At 42.7% G+C, this 12256-nt stretch overlaps 1 long non-coding RNA gene across 1 annotated transcript in view; it reads right to left on the reverse strand.

Moving 5' to 3' along the window:
- Positions 1-3910: 3910 nt before the first annotated feature.
- LOC122543172 (uncharacterized) overlaps positions 3911-12256 on the reverse strand; it is a 139901-nt gene continuing 131555 nt past the window's right edge. The window contains exon 4 of the long non-coding RNA XR_015751806.1: positions 3911-4894. This is a non-coding gene — a long non-coding RNA (uncharacterized LOC122543172). The remainder of the gene's footprint in view (positions 4895-12256) is intronic.

The raw sequence follows: 12256 nt of genomic DNA on the forward strand, positions 1-12256 counted from the left end.
TCATGTTGCGGCTGTATAGGACATTGGTTAGGCCACTGTGTGCAATTCTGGCCTCCTTCCTATCGGAAAGATGATGCGAAACCTGAAAGAGTTCAAAAGAAATTTACAAGGATGTTGCCAGGGTTGGAGAATTTGAGATATCAGGAGAGGCTGAACAGGCTGGGGCTGTTTTCCCTGGAGCGTCAGAGGCTGAGGGGGTGACCTTATAAAGGTTTATAAAATCATGAGCAGCATGGATAGGGTAAATAGACAAGGTATTTTCCCTGGAGTGGGGGAGTCCAGACTAGAGGGCATAGGTGTAGGATGGGAGGGGAAAGATATAAAAGAGACCTAAGGAGCAACATTTTCACACAGAGGGTAGTGCATGTGTGGAATGGGCTGCCAGAGGAAGTGGTGGAGGCTAGTATGATTGCAACATTTAAAAGGCATCTGGATGGGTATATGAATAGGAAGGGCTTGGAGAGATATGGGCCAGGTGCTGGCAGGTGGGAATGAATTGGGTTGGAATATCTGGTCGGCATGGATGAGGTGGACTGAAGGGTCTGCTCTCTATGACTCTATGTATGGTCTAAAATAATCTTTTATCAATAAATATTTACTTAGAATGAATATTATTACTAATTTGAACTCAAAGCACCATTTTCAGTCAACTGGCAGATCTTCGGTCACGTTGTCTTTCTTTATAGCAGCAGACCCTCCAGTCATTAGTTCTGCAAGAAAGGCATGAAAATTGCTTTAATAATGTGTTATCTGGCTGCAGTTGCTGTCTGCTATATAATGTCTTATAGCTCAAGGCAAATTGCATGCAGGAGTTATATAGTTGAGAGGAAAGTGGCTGCAGGAGAAGTAACTTGATTTCTGAAAACCACCTGGAAGGGTTAAGCTAATACAACTCATTCCCCTGAAGCCAAATAAGTAAATATAAATTTTTAAAAACTCAGTAAGATTAGAGGTAACTAACACATGAGAAAATAACAATGGCAAGCAAAAAATATTAAATTTTGTAAGCTGCCTTTATTTTTCAGTCATTATTTTATATTTTCTTTTCTTTTGTGTCTGAAACATGATGGCTTCTAATGTGCGAACTGCACAGATTTAATTAACATCCTGCTTGACCGATAGTCAGAGTTATTTTTTCATGGATGCATGTTTGATCAAATATCCTTCCCATAATTCTAATAATTTGGATTATCTACATATTCTTTGCATAGGTTAGGAAATGTAGCAGATTTAGGGGCTAGCTAAAAATCTCCACACTAAACTGCATTCAACTGTTTTATGCCAACAAAGACCTCATGGCAAATCTTGCTAGGCTGGAATCCTGCTTGTGACTTTGCTGTCTTCAGGTATTTTGCACCAGCAGTGCATGTAAAATAAAAGCGTGCACCCACGTTATTTGTGTCCCACATGCATTTTGAGGTTTTCCAGTCAGCTGCAACCTCTGTGCCGTAGACAATGGTGATCATGGCTCTTTTATATTTTGTTTTATTGTTGTCAGTTTCAACAGAAGCATACACAAACATCAGTTGTAACACATGTAGGATCAGGTTTTTAACAAACTCAGGTTACATGACTTAATGAGGATACTTCATCACATTAATCATAAGAACCTAAGTGTGTCATGATTCAGAATTCATGACTAAAGCCAAAACTGTTTATTCAGAACTTTTGTACCAAACTCACCTTTGATATTTACATGTGCTTATTATCACAAATCCTGGAAATGTATGCATTAAATATGATGGCACAGAGAAAACACTTTTTTTCTAAACTAACCTCTCCTGACGATTCTGTTACCATGATTACATGGTTCATTTATGCCCTTCAATCACTTTACTATTAAACAGTGGCCAACACAAACACCCCATATCCTCAGATTAATTATCTTCACATATTCCTCCAGTTTCTCATCCATGTCTTAGAGTCATAGAGTAATACAGCATGGAAACTGGTCCTTCAACCCAAACTGGCCCATGCTGACCATGTATCCACTCAGTTAGTTCCAATTGCCTTCATTTGGTCCATATCCCTCAAACCCTTCCCATCCATGTACCTATCCAAATGTTTTTAAATGTTGTTATTGTACCTATCTCAACCACTTTCTCTGGCAGCCCATTCATATACGCACCACTCTCTGCATGTAAATGTTATCTCTTAGGTCTTTTTTAAATCTTTCCCCTCTCACCTTAAATCTGTCCCCTCCAGTTTTCAATTCTCTATCCCTGGGGAAAAAAAAGATTGCATGCATTCATCCTATCTATGCCTGTCATGCTTTTATGCACCTTAATAAGGTCACCCCTCATTCTCCTATGTTCCAGGAAATAAAGTCCTATCCTGGCAAACCTCTTCCTACTACTCAGGGCTACTAGTCCTGGCTACATCCTTGTTAACCTTCTTTGCACTCTTTCCAGTTTAATTATGTTTTTTCCTATAACAGGTGATCAAAACTATGCAATACTCCAAGTGTGGCCTCACCAACAACTTATACATCTGTAACATAACGTCCTAACTCTTACACTCAATGCCTCAACGGATGAAGGCCACCTTACTAAATGCCTTCTTCAACACCCTGTCTACCTGTGACGCCACTTTCAAAGAACTATGTACTTGTACTCCTCGGTCCCTCTGTTCCTCAGGACCATATTATTTACTGTTTAAGTTCTACCTTGGTTTGACTTTCCAAAGTGCAATGCGTTATACTTATCCGTATTGAATTGTATTCGCCAATCCTCAGCCCACATCCCCATCTAATCAAGATCCCCCTGTAATTTTAGATAACTTTCCTCGATATCAATGACACCTCTTAATTTTGTATCATCCGCAAACTTACTAATCATGATTTGTATATTCACATCCAGATCATTTATCCAAATAACAAAGGTCCCAGCACCGATCCCCATAGCACATCACTAGTCACAGGCCTCAAGTCCGAGAAACATTTGCTTAGATTTGCTTCACCAAGTATCCATATTCAATAAAATTGAAACCTGTTTGAACCAATCTTACCTACATCTTATGGTTTTAAGAGGGAGCTGCAGAGGATGCATGGCATAAAATCTTCTAAAATTCCTTGGATTCTAGAATGATGTACATGGACTGGCAGGTAGCTAATGAAATATTTATGTTCAAGAAAGAGAGGTAAAAAAGGAACTAAAAGCTACTTAGTCTGGCATTCATTGTAGACAAATTTGAGAACGTATCATCGAGGAACAGGGTAATTGGGACTTGGAGAGTCACAATATAGATTTACCAATTTATGTACAAGACCTTATATAAAGTGAAAATTATGCTTGTTAAATGAAATCTTTAAGTGTGTAACTAGTAGAATAGGTAAAAGAAAAATTATAGGATGAAGCATAAGTGGATTTTTGGAAGACATTTGTTGAGAGGTTGTTACACAAGTTTAATGCTCATAAGAAGTGTCGAAATATATTATGAAGGACAAAGGCTTGGCTAAATTGCAAAAGATAAGTATTAGTAGATTAGATTCCCTATAGTGTGGAAACAGGCCCTTCGGCCCAACCAGTCCACACCAACCCTCCAAAGAGTATCCCACACAGACCCACTTCCCCTCTGACTAATGCTCCTAACACTATGAGCAATTTAGCATGGGCAATTCACCTGACCTGCACATCTTGGAACTATGGGAGGAAACCCACGCTGATACTAGGAGAATGTGCAAACTCCACACAGTCGCCCGAGGCTGGAATCGAACTGGGGACCCTGGTGCTGTGAGGCAGCAGTGCTAACCACTGAGCCACCATGCTGCCCCAATGAGAGATCACATTTGAGATGAAAGGTGGAGCTAATGGCTGTTAAAATAATCAATTCTGGGGCCTCCCATTTTTGTTATTTAAAAGAAAGGCATACATGATGGACCAAAGTATAATATTTCTAAATTTGCTGATAATACATTACGGAATCAGCTGGCAATAAAGCTATTTCAGATCTATTATAATCAATGAGGCAAGATTTATTATTAACTTCATAGCAAACTATCTGCCAGGAAATAGTGATCATATACAATTGAATTCCATGTTCAATTACAAATTGACATACTTCAGTGCCAAATAAGAATCTTAAACCTTATGAAAGTTAACAACAGAGAGACAGAAGAGCAGAGCTGGCTAAGATTAACTGGATAAATAGACGTAGTATCTTGACTTGCAATTATATTGCTGTTCCTTGACTGTTAGTGAGTCAAAATCTTGGAACTTACTTCCTAATAGCACTGTGATGTCCCTATATCTCAAAAACTATAGCAGTTCAAGGTAACAGCTCAGCACATCATCTTAAGGACAATTAGCAACAAATACTGGTTTAGTCAGTGACACCAACATCATAGCAACAGATAAAATAAAAATTACATTTTTTACTTATTTGTGGAATGAGAGTGTTGCTGACTTGCCAGCTTTTATTGTCCATTCATATATTGCCCTTGAGAAGTTGGTCCACGTGCTGTGGGTTGACCCACAATTCCATTCGGGATGGAATTTCATGATATTGACCCAGCGACAGTGAAGAAATGGCGATATATTTCCAAGTCAGGATGATGAGTGGCTTGGAAGGGAACTTGAAGGTGGTGGTGTTCCCATATATCAGGTGCCCTTGTCCTTCAAGATGGAAGTAGTCAGGGTTTAGAAGATACTGTTTGACGATCTTTGGTGAATCTTTGCAATACATCTTGTAGATAGCATGCACTGCTGCTACCAGGCATGAGTAGTGGAGTGAGTGGATGCTTGTGGATGTAGTTCCCATCAAGCAGACTGCTTTGTCCTAGATAGTGTCAAGCTACTTGAGTGTTGTTAGAGCTGCACTCATCCAGGCAAGTGTGGACTATTCCATTCTACTCCTGACTTGTGCTTTGTAGATGTGGACAGGGTTAACAAATGTACTGTGGGAAATAAAACCAGTAAACAAATAAACAGTGGGAAACATTGACAGACAATTCAAAATGTTGAACAAAATACATTCCATTAACTAAAAACTTTGAGAAAGCTCCATCTGTAGCTCAGGAAGGAAATTAAGAATAGCACTAAATTAAAAGAAGAGGTTTCCAGACAATAAAGAACAGCAGTGAGCCTGAGGTTTGAGAGTGTTTCAGAAATCAAAGGTGCCCCCAAAACTTAATTTAAAAATGTAAAAAAAAGAATATGAAGATAAGCTAACAAATATATGAAATGCAAGGAAGTAACATTGTCCCTTAGAAGCAGAAACAGGAAAATTATCATGGCACTGGAAGAAATGGCAGAGATATTGAACATATAAGTAGTGTCTGACTTAATGTTGAACAGTGAGCTAACTAAGCTGTTTAAAGAAAATGGAAATAGAAGGTCATTAACATTAACAGAGAAAAAATACACTTTTGAGAATTTTAAAGACTCAAATTTCACAAAATACCAATACCTGATGGCCTAAATCTAAAATCTCTCTCGGGAAAATGGAATGCAGTCATGATTTCCTTAAAAAAAAAACGCAGATTTTGGAATGGTCCAACTCAATTAGCAAATGTAATGCCACCACTCAAGAAAAGAAGAAGAGAAGTAGTAGGGAATAAGTGTCGAGAGTGTGGTCCTGGAAAAGCACAGCAGGTAAGGCAGTATCCAAGGAGCAGGAGAGTCGATGTTTTGGGCAGAAGCCCTTCATCAGGAATTCGGGTTTATGCCTGAAACATCGATTCTCCTGCTCCTCGGATGCTGCCTGACCTGTTGTTTTTTTCCAGCATCACCCTCCCGACTCTGATCTCTAGCATCTGTAGTCCTCACTTTCTCCAGGTAGCAGGGAATAGCCAATTACCCCGGTATCTGCCATGGAAAAAATACTAAAATCTATGAGTAATAAACTTTTGCTATGATTGACATTGTTGTGAACAGTTTTGATGTCCTTATTTAAACAAAGTATAGCAGCCTTAGAAGGTATACAACAAAGGCTCACTAGATTGATTGCTGAGATGAAAGTGCTGTCCATGAGTTGGATTAGCCTGTAGGCTGTGAAGTTAAAGGATGAGAGATCACACTGAAACCTCAAGAAATGTTCAAGGGTTTGAAATGGTTGACGCTAAGATGCTAATTCTCATGGCAGTAAAATCTAAAATGAGAGGTCATAATCTCAAGGACATTTAGCACAGAGGCGAGAAGAACTTTTGGACCATTGGAACTCTTCTTGGGTAGAAATGACCTGTACAAGAAGGACGGATTACACCTGAATTTGAAAGGGACTAACATAATGGCAGGAAGATTTGCGAGAGCTCTCCAGGAGGATTTAAACTAGTAAGGTGGAGTGGTGGGACAATGGGAGATAGTGAGGAAAGAGATCAATCTGAGACTGGTACAGTTGAGAAAATAAGTGAGTCAAACAGTCAGGTCAGGCAGGGACAAAGTAGAGAACAAAGTGAGACTAATAAGTTAAACTGCATTTACTTCAAAGCAAGAGGTTTAACAGGGAAGGTAGATGAACTCAGGGCATGGTTCGGAACATGGGACTGAGATATCATAGCAATTAAAGAAACGTGGCTCATTGATGGACAGGACTTTGAGTGCGAGCAGCAGCTAAGGTAAGACAGTTTGTTTTAAAATTACTTACCGGTAGCGGGCAACGGTATTTTTTTCTCTCTTTACAGAAAGAGCGGGAGCAGCAGGGGGAAGTGACGAAGACCAGAGGGACAGCCGGGTAGGTTTTTTTTCCCTTTAAAAGCGCGCAGGAGAAGAAGCCAAGGCACTACAGAGGTAGTCTCTCCCACCCGCCCTCCTCCTCTAACCTAAATAATAAGACCCGTTGTGGTAAGTAGGTAAGTGCTGCATTTTGCTTGTTGTATTCTTTAGACCCTGTTCTTTTTATAAAAGGTTACTTTCAGAGGGATGGCAGTGAAGGCAGTGCAATGTTCCTCTTGCAACATGTTTGAGGTGAGGGATGCCATGGACGTCCCTGCTGATTACACTTGCAGGAAGTGCACCCATCTCCAGCTCCTCCAAGACCGTGTTAGGGAACTGGAGCTGGAGTTGGATGAAGTTAGGATCATTCGGGAGGCAGAGGGGGTCATAGATCGGAGCTTTAGGGAAGTAGTAACTCCAAAGATGGCAGATAGATGGGTGACAGTGAGGGGGACTGGGAGGAAGCAGCCAGTGCAGGGACCCCCTGCGGCCGTTCCCCTCAAGAACAAGTATACCGTTTTGGATACTTGTGGGAGTGACGACTTACCAGGGGTAAGTAACGGGGCTCAGGCCTCTGGCACGGAGCCTGTCCCCGTTACTCAGAAGGGAAGGGTGGAGAAGAGCAGAGCAATAGTAATTGGGGACTCGATAGTTCGGGGCACAGATAGGCGGTTTTGTGGGAACGAGAGAGACTCGCGTTTGGTATGTTGCCTCCCAGGTGCAAGGGTACGTGATGTCTCTGATCGTGTTTTCCGGGTCCTTAAGGGGGAGGGGGAGCAGCCCGAAGATGTGGTCCACATTGGCACCAATGACATAGGTAGGAGGAGCGCTGAGGATGTTAGGCAGGCTTTCAGGGAGCTAGGTTGGAAGCTCAAAGTTAGAACGAACAGAGTGTTGTCTCTGGTTTGTTACCCGTGCCACGTGATAGAGAGTCGAGGAATAGGGAGAGAGAACAGTTAAATGTGTGGCTACAGGGATGGTGCAGGAGGGAGGGATTCCGGTATTTGGATAACTGGGGTTCTTTCTGGGGAAGGTGGGACCTCTATAAACAGGATGGTCTGCACCTGAACCTGAGGGGCACCAGTATCCTTGGTGGGAGGTTTGCTAGTGCTCTTGGGGGTGGTTTAAACTAACTCTGCAGGGGCATGGGAACCCAGACTGTAGCTTTAGGGTGCAGGACCTGGAGTGTAGGGAGGTTAGGAACATGGCATCAATTTCAAAGGAGGGTGCCTGTAAACAGGAAAGTGGCTTGAAGTGTGTATACTTCAATGCAAGAAGTATACGAAATAAGGTAGGTGAACTTGCAGCATGGGTTGGTACCTGGGACTTCGATGTTGTGGCTATTACGGAGACATGGGTAGAACAGGGACAGGATGGGCTGTTGCAGGTTCCAGGGTTTAAATGTTTTAGTAGGGTCAGAGGTGGGGGTAAAAGAAGGGGAGGTGTGGCATTGCTTGTCAAAGATAGTATTACAGCTATGGAAAGGACGATGGATGAAGACTCGCCATCTGAGGTAGTTTGGGCTGAGGTTAGGAATAGGAAAGGTGAGCTCACCCTGTTAGGAGTTTTTTACAGACCTCCTAATAGTCCTAAAAACGTAGAAGAAAGGATTGCGAGGATGATTCAAGAGAAGAGTGAAAGTAATAGGGTGGTTGTTATGGGGGTCTTTAACTTTCCTGATATTGATTGGGAAAGCTATAGCTCAAGTTCGTTAGATGGGTCAGTGTTTGTCCAATGTGTGCAGGAGGGTTTCCTGACACAACATGTAGATAGGCCAACAAGAGGTGAGACCATACTGGATTTGGTTCTGGGTAATGAACCAGGCCAGGTGTTAGAATTAGAGGTAGGTGAGCACTTTGGGGACAGTGACCACAATTCGGTGACTTTTACTCTAGTGATGGAGAGGGATAAGTGTGCACTACAAGGCAAGAGTTATAGCTGGGGGCAGGGAAATTATGATGCTGTGAGGCATGACTTAGGATGTGTGGCTTGGAAAAGTAAGCTTCAAGGCAAGGGCGTAATTGATATGTGGAGCTTGTTCAAAGAGCAACTATTGAGTGTCCTTGATAAGTATGTATCCGTCAGGCAGGGAGGAAAGGGTCGTGTGAGGGAGCCGTGGTTTAATAAGGAATTGGAATCCCTTGTTAAAGGGAAGAGGCCGACCTATGTAAAGATGAGGCGTGAAGGTTCAATTGGGGCGATTGAGAGTTATAAGGTAGCCAGGAAGGATCTGAAGAGAGAGCTAAGAGCAGCAAGGAGGGGACATGAAAGGTCCTTAGTTGGTAGGATTAGGGAAAACCTTAAGGCTTTCTATAGGTATGTCAGGAATAAAAGAATGACTAGGGTAGGAATAGGTCCAGTCAAGGATAGTAGTGGGAACTTGCGTGTGGAGGCTGAAGAGATTGGGGAGACACTGAATGAATACTTTTCGTCAGTATTCAATCAGGAACAGGACATTGTTGTCAATGTGAGTACTGAGTCACAATTAAGTAGAATGGATGGCTTTGAGGTATGTAGAGAAGAGGTGTTGGAAATTCTGGAAAGGGTGAAAATAGATAAGTCCCCTGGGCCTGATGGCATTTATCCTAGGATTCTCTGGGAAGCAAGGGAAGAGATTGCAGAGCCATTGGCCTTGATTTTTATGTCCTCGTTGTCTACAGGAGTAGTGCCAGAAGATTGGAGGCTAGCAAATGTGGTTCCCTTGTTCAAGAAGGGGAGTAGGGATAACCCTAGTAACTATAGGCCGGTGAGTCTCACTTCTGTTGTGGGCAAAATCTTAGAGAGAATTGTAAGGGATAGGATTTATGAACATCTGGATAGGAATAATGTGATCAAGGATAGTCAGCATGGTTTTGTGAAGGGCAGGTCGTGCCTCACAAACCTTATTGAATTCTTTGAGAAGGTGACTAAGGAGGTGGACGAGGGGAAAGCGGTAGATGTGGTGTATATGGATTTTAGTAAGGCGTTTGATAAGGTTCCCCATGGTAGACTACTGCAAAAAATACGGAGGTATGGCATTGAGGGTGAGTTGGAGGTTTGGATTAGGAGTTGGCTGGCTGGAAGAAGACAGAGGGTAGTAGTTGATTGCAAAGGTTCATCTTGGAGGGCCGTCACTAGCGGTGTTCCGCAAGGATCTGTTTGTCATATTTATAAATGACCTGGAGGAGGGGTTAGAAGGTTGGGTGAGCATGTTTGCGGATGATACGAAAGTCGGAGGAGTTGTAGACAGTGAGGAAGGATATGGCAGTTTACAGCGGGATACAGATAAGCTGCAGAACTGGGCAGAAAGGTGGCAAATGGAGTTCAATGTAGCTAAGTGTGAGGTGATTCACTTTGGTAAGAGTAATAAAAAGATGGGGTACTGGGCTAATGGTCGGATACTTGGTAGTGTGGATGAGCAGAGGGATCTTGGTGTCCATGTACACAGATCTTTGACAGTTGCCACCCAGGTAAATAGTGCGGTGAAGAAGGCATATGGCGTACTGGCTTTTATTGGTAGAGGAATTGAGTTCCGGAGTACTGAGGTCATGTTGCAGTTGTATAAGACTCTGGTGCGGCCGCATCTGGAGTATTGTGTGCAGTTTTGGTCGCCATACTATAGGAAGGATGTGGAGGCACTGGAACGGGTGCAGAGGAGGTTTACCAGGATGTTGCCTGGTATGGTAGAAAGATCGTATGAGGAAAGGCTGAGGCACTTGGGGTTGTTTTCATTGGAGAAAAGAAGGTTTAGAGGTGACTTGATAGAGGTGTACAAGATGATTAGGGGTTTAGATGGGTCGACAGTGAGAATCTTTTTCCACGTATGGAGTCAGCTATTACAAGGGGGCATAGCTTTAAATTAAGGGGGGGTAGGTATAGGACAGATGTTAGGGGTAGGTTCTTTTCTCAGCGAGTCGTGAGTTCATGGAATGCCCTGCCAGTAGCAGTGGTGGACTCTCCCTCATTATGGGCATTTAAGCGGGCATTGGATAGGCATATGGAGGATAGTGGGCTAGTGTAGGTTAGGTGGGCTTGGATCGGCGCAACATCGAGGGCCGAAGGGTCTGTACTGCGCTGTATTCTTCTATGTTCTATGTTCTATGTTCTAGGACAGGCAGCTTAATGTTTTAGGATACAAATATTACAGGAAGAACAGAAACGGAGGCAAAAAAGGAGGGGAGTGGGGATTTTGATACGGGATAGCATTACAGCTGTTTTAAGGGAGGATATTTCTGGAAATATATCCAGGGAAGTTATTTGGGTGGAACTGAGAAATAAGAAAGGGATGATAACATTATTGGGATTGTATTATAGACCTCTAATACTTAGAGGGAAATTGAGAAACAAATTTGGAAGGAGATCTCAGCTATCTGTAATAGTAATAGATTAAATTACTTACAGTGTGGAAACAGGCCCTTTGGCCCAACAAGTCCAAACCGACCCTCCGAAGAGCAGCCTACCTAGAACCATTCCCCTCCATTTACCCCTTCACCTAACACTATAGGCAATTTAGCATGGCCAATTCACCTAACCTGCACATCTTGGGAATGTGGGAGGAAACTGGAGCACCCGGAGGAAACCCACGCAGACACGGGGAGAATGTGCAAACTCCACACAGACAGTTACCCAAGGCTGGAATTGAACCCAGGTCTCTGGCACTGTGAGGCAGCAGTGCTAACCACTGTCCCACCTTGCCACCCAATAGGGTGGTTATGGTCGGGGATTTTAACTTTCCAAACATAGACTGGGACTGACATAGTGTTAAAGGTTTAGATGGAGAGGAATTTGTTAAGTGTGTACAAGAAAACTTTCTGATTCAATATGTGGATGTACCTAGTAGAGAAGGTACAAAACGTGACCTACTCTTTGGAAATAAGGCAGGATAGGTGACTGAGGTGTCAGTAGAGGAACACTTTGGGGCCAGTGACCATAATTCTATTAGTTTTAAAATAGTCATGGAAAAGGATTGACTGGATATAAAAGTTGAAGTTCTGAATTGGAGGAAGACTAATTTTGATGGTAGCTGGAAATGTGTTGCTGGAAAAGCGCAGCAGGTCAGGCAGCATCCAGGGAACAGGAGAATCGACGTTTCGGGCATAAGCCCTTCTTCAGGATTCATCCATTCCTGAAGAAGGGCTTATGCCCGAAACGTCGATTCTCCTGTTCCCTGGATGCTGCCTGACCTGCTGCGCTTTTCCAGCAACACATTTCTAGCTCTGATCTCCAGCATCTGCGGACCTCACTTTCTCCTCAATAATTTTGATGGTATTATGTAAGAGCTTTCAAAAGCTGATTGGGGCAGATGTTCGCAAGTAAAGGGATGGCTGGAAAATGGGAAGCCTTCAGAAATGAGGAAACGAGAGGCCAGAAACAATATATTCCTGTTAGGGTGAAAGGAAAGGCTAGTAGATCTGGGAATGCTGGATGACTAAAGAAATTGAGGATTTGGTTAAGAAAAAGGAGGAAGCATATGTCAGGTGTAGACAGGATAGATCGAGTGAATCCTTAGAAGAGTATAAAGGCAGCAGGAGTATACTTAAGAGGGAAATCAGAAGGGCAAAAAGGGGACATGAAATAGCTTTGGCAAATAGAGTAAAGGAGAATCCACACGGTTTTTACGAATACAT

This window comes from Chiloscyllium plagiosum, unplaced genomic scaffold (assembly GCF_037043375.1).
Source record: "Chiloscyllium plagiosum isolate Xiang-an unplaced genomic scaffold, Cpla_swu_hap1 HiC_scaffold_3, whole genome shotgun sequence".
NCBI lineage: Eukaryota > Metazoa > Chordata > Chondrichthyes > Orectolobiformes > Hemiscylliidae > Chiloscyllium > Chiloscyllium plagiosum.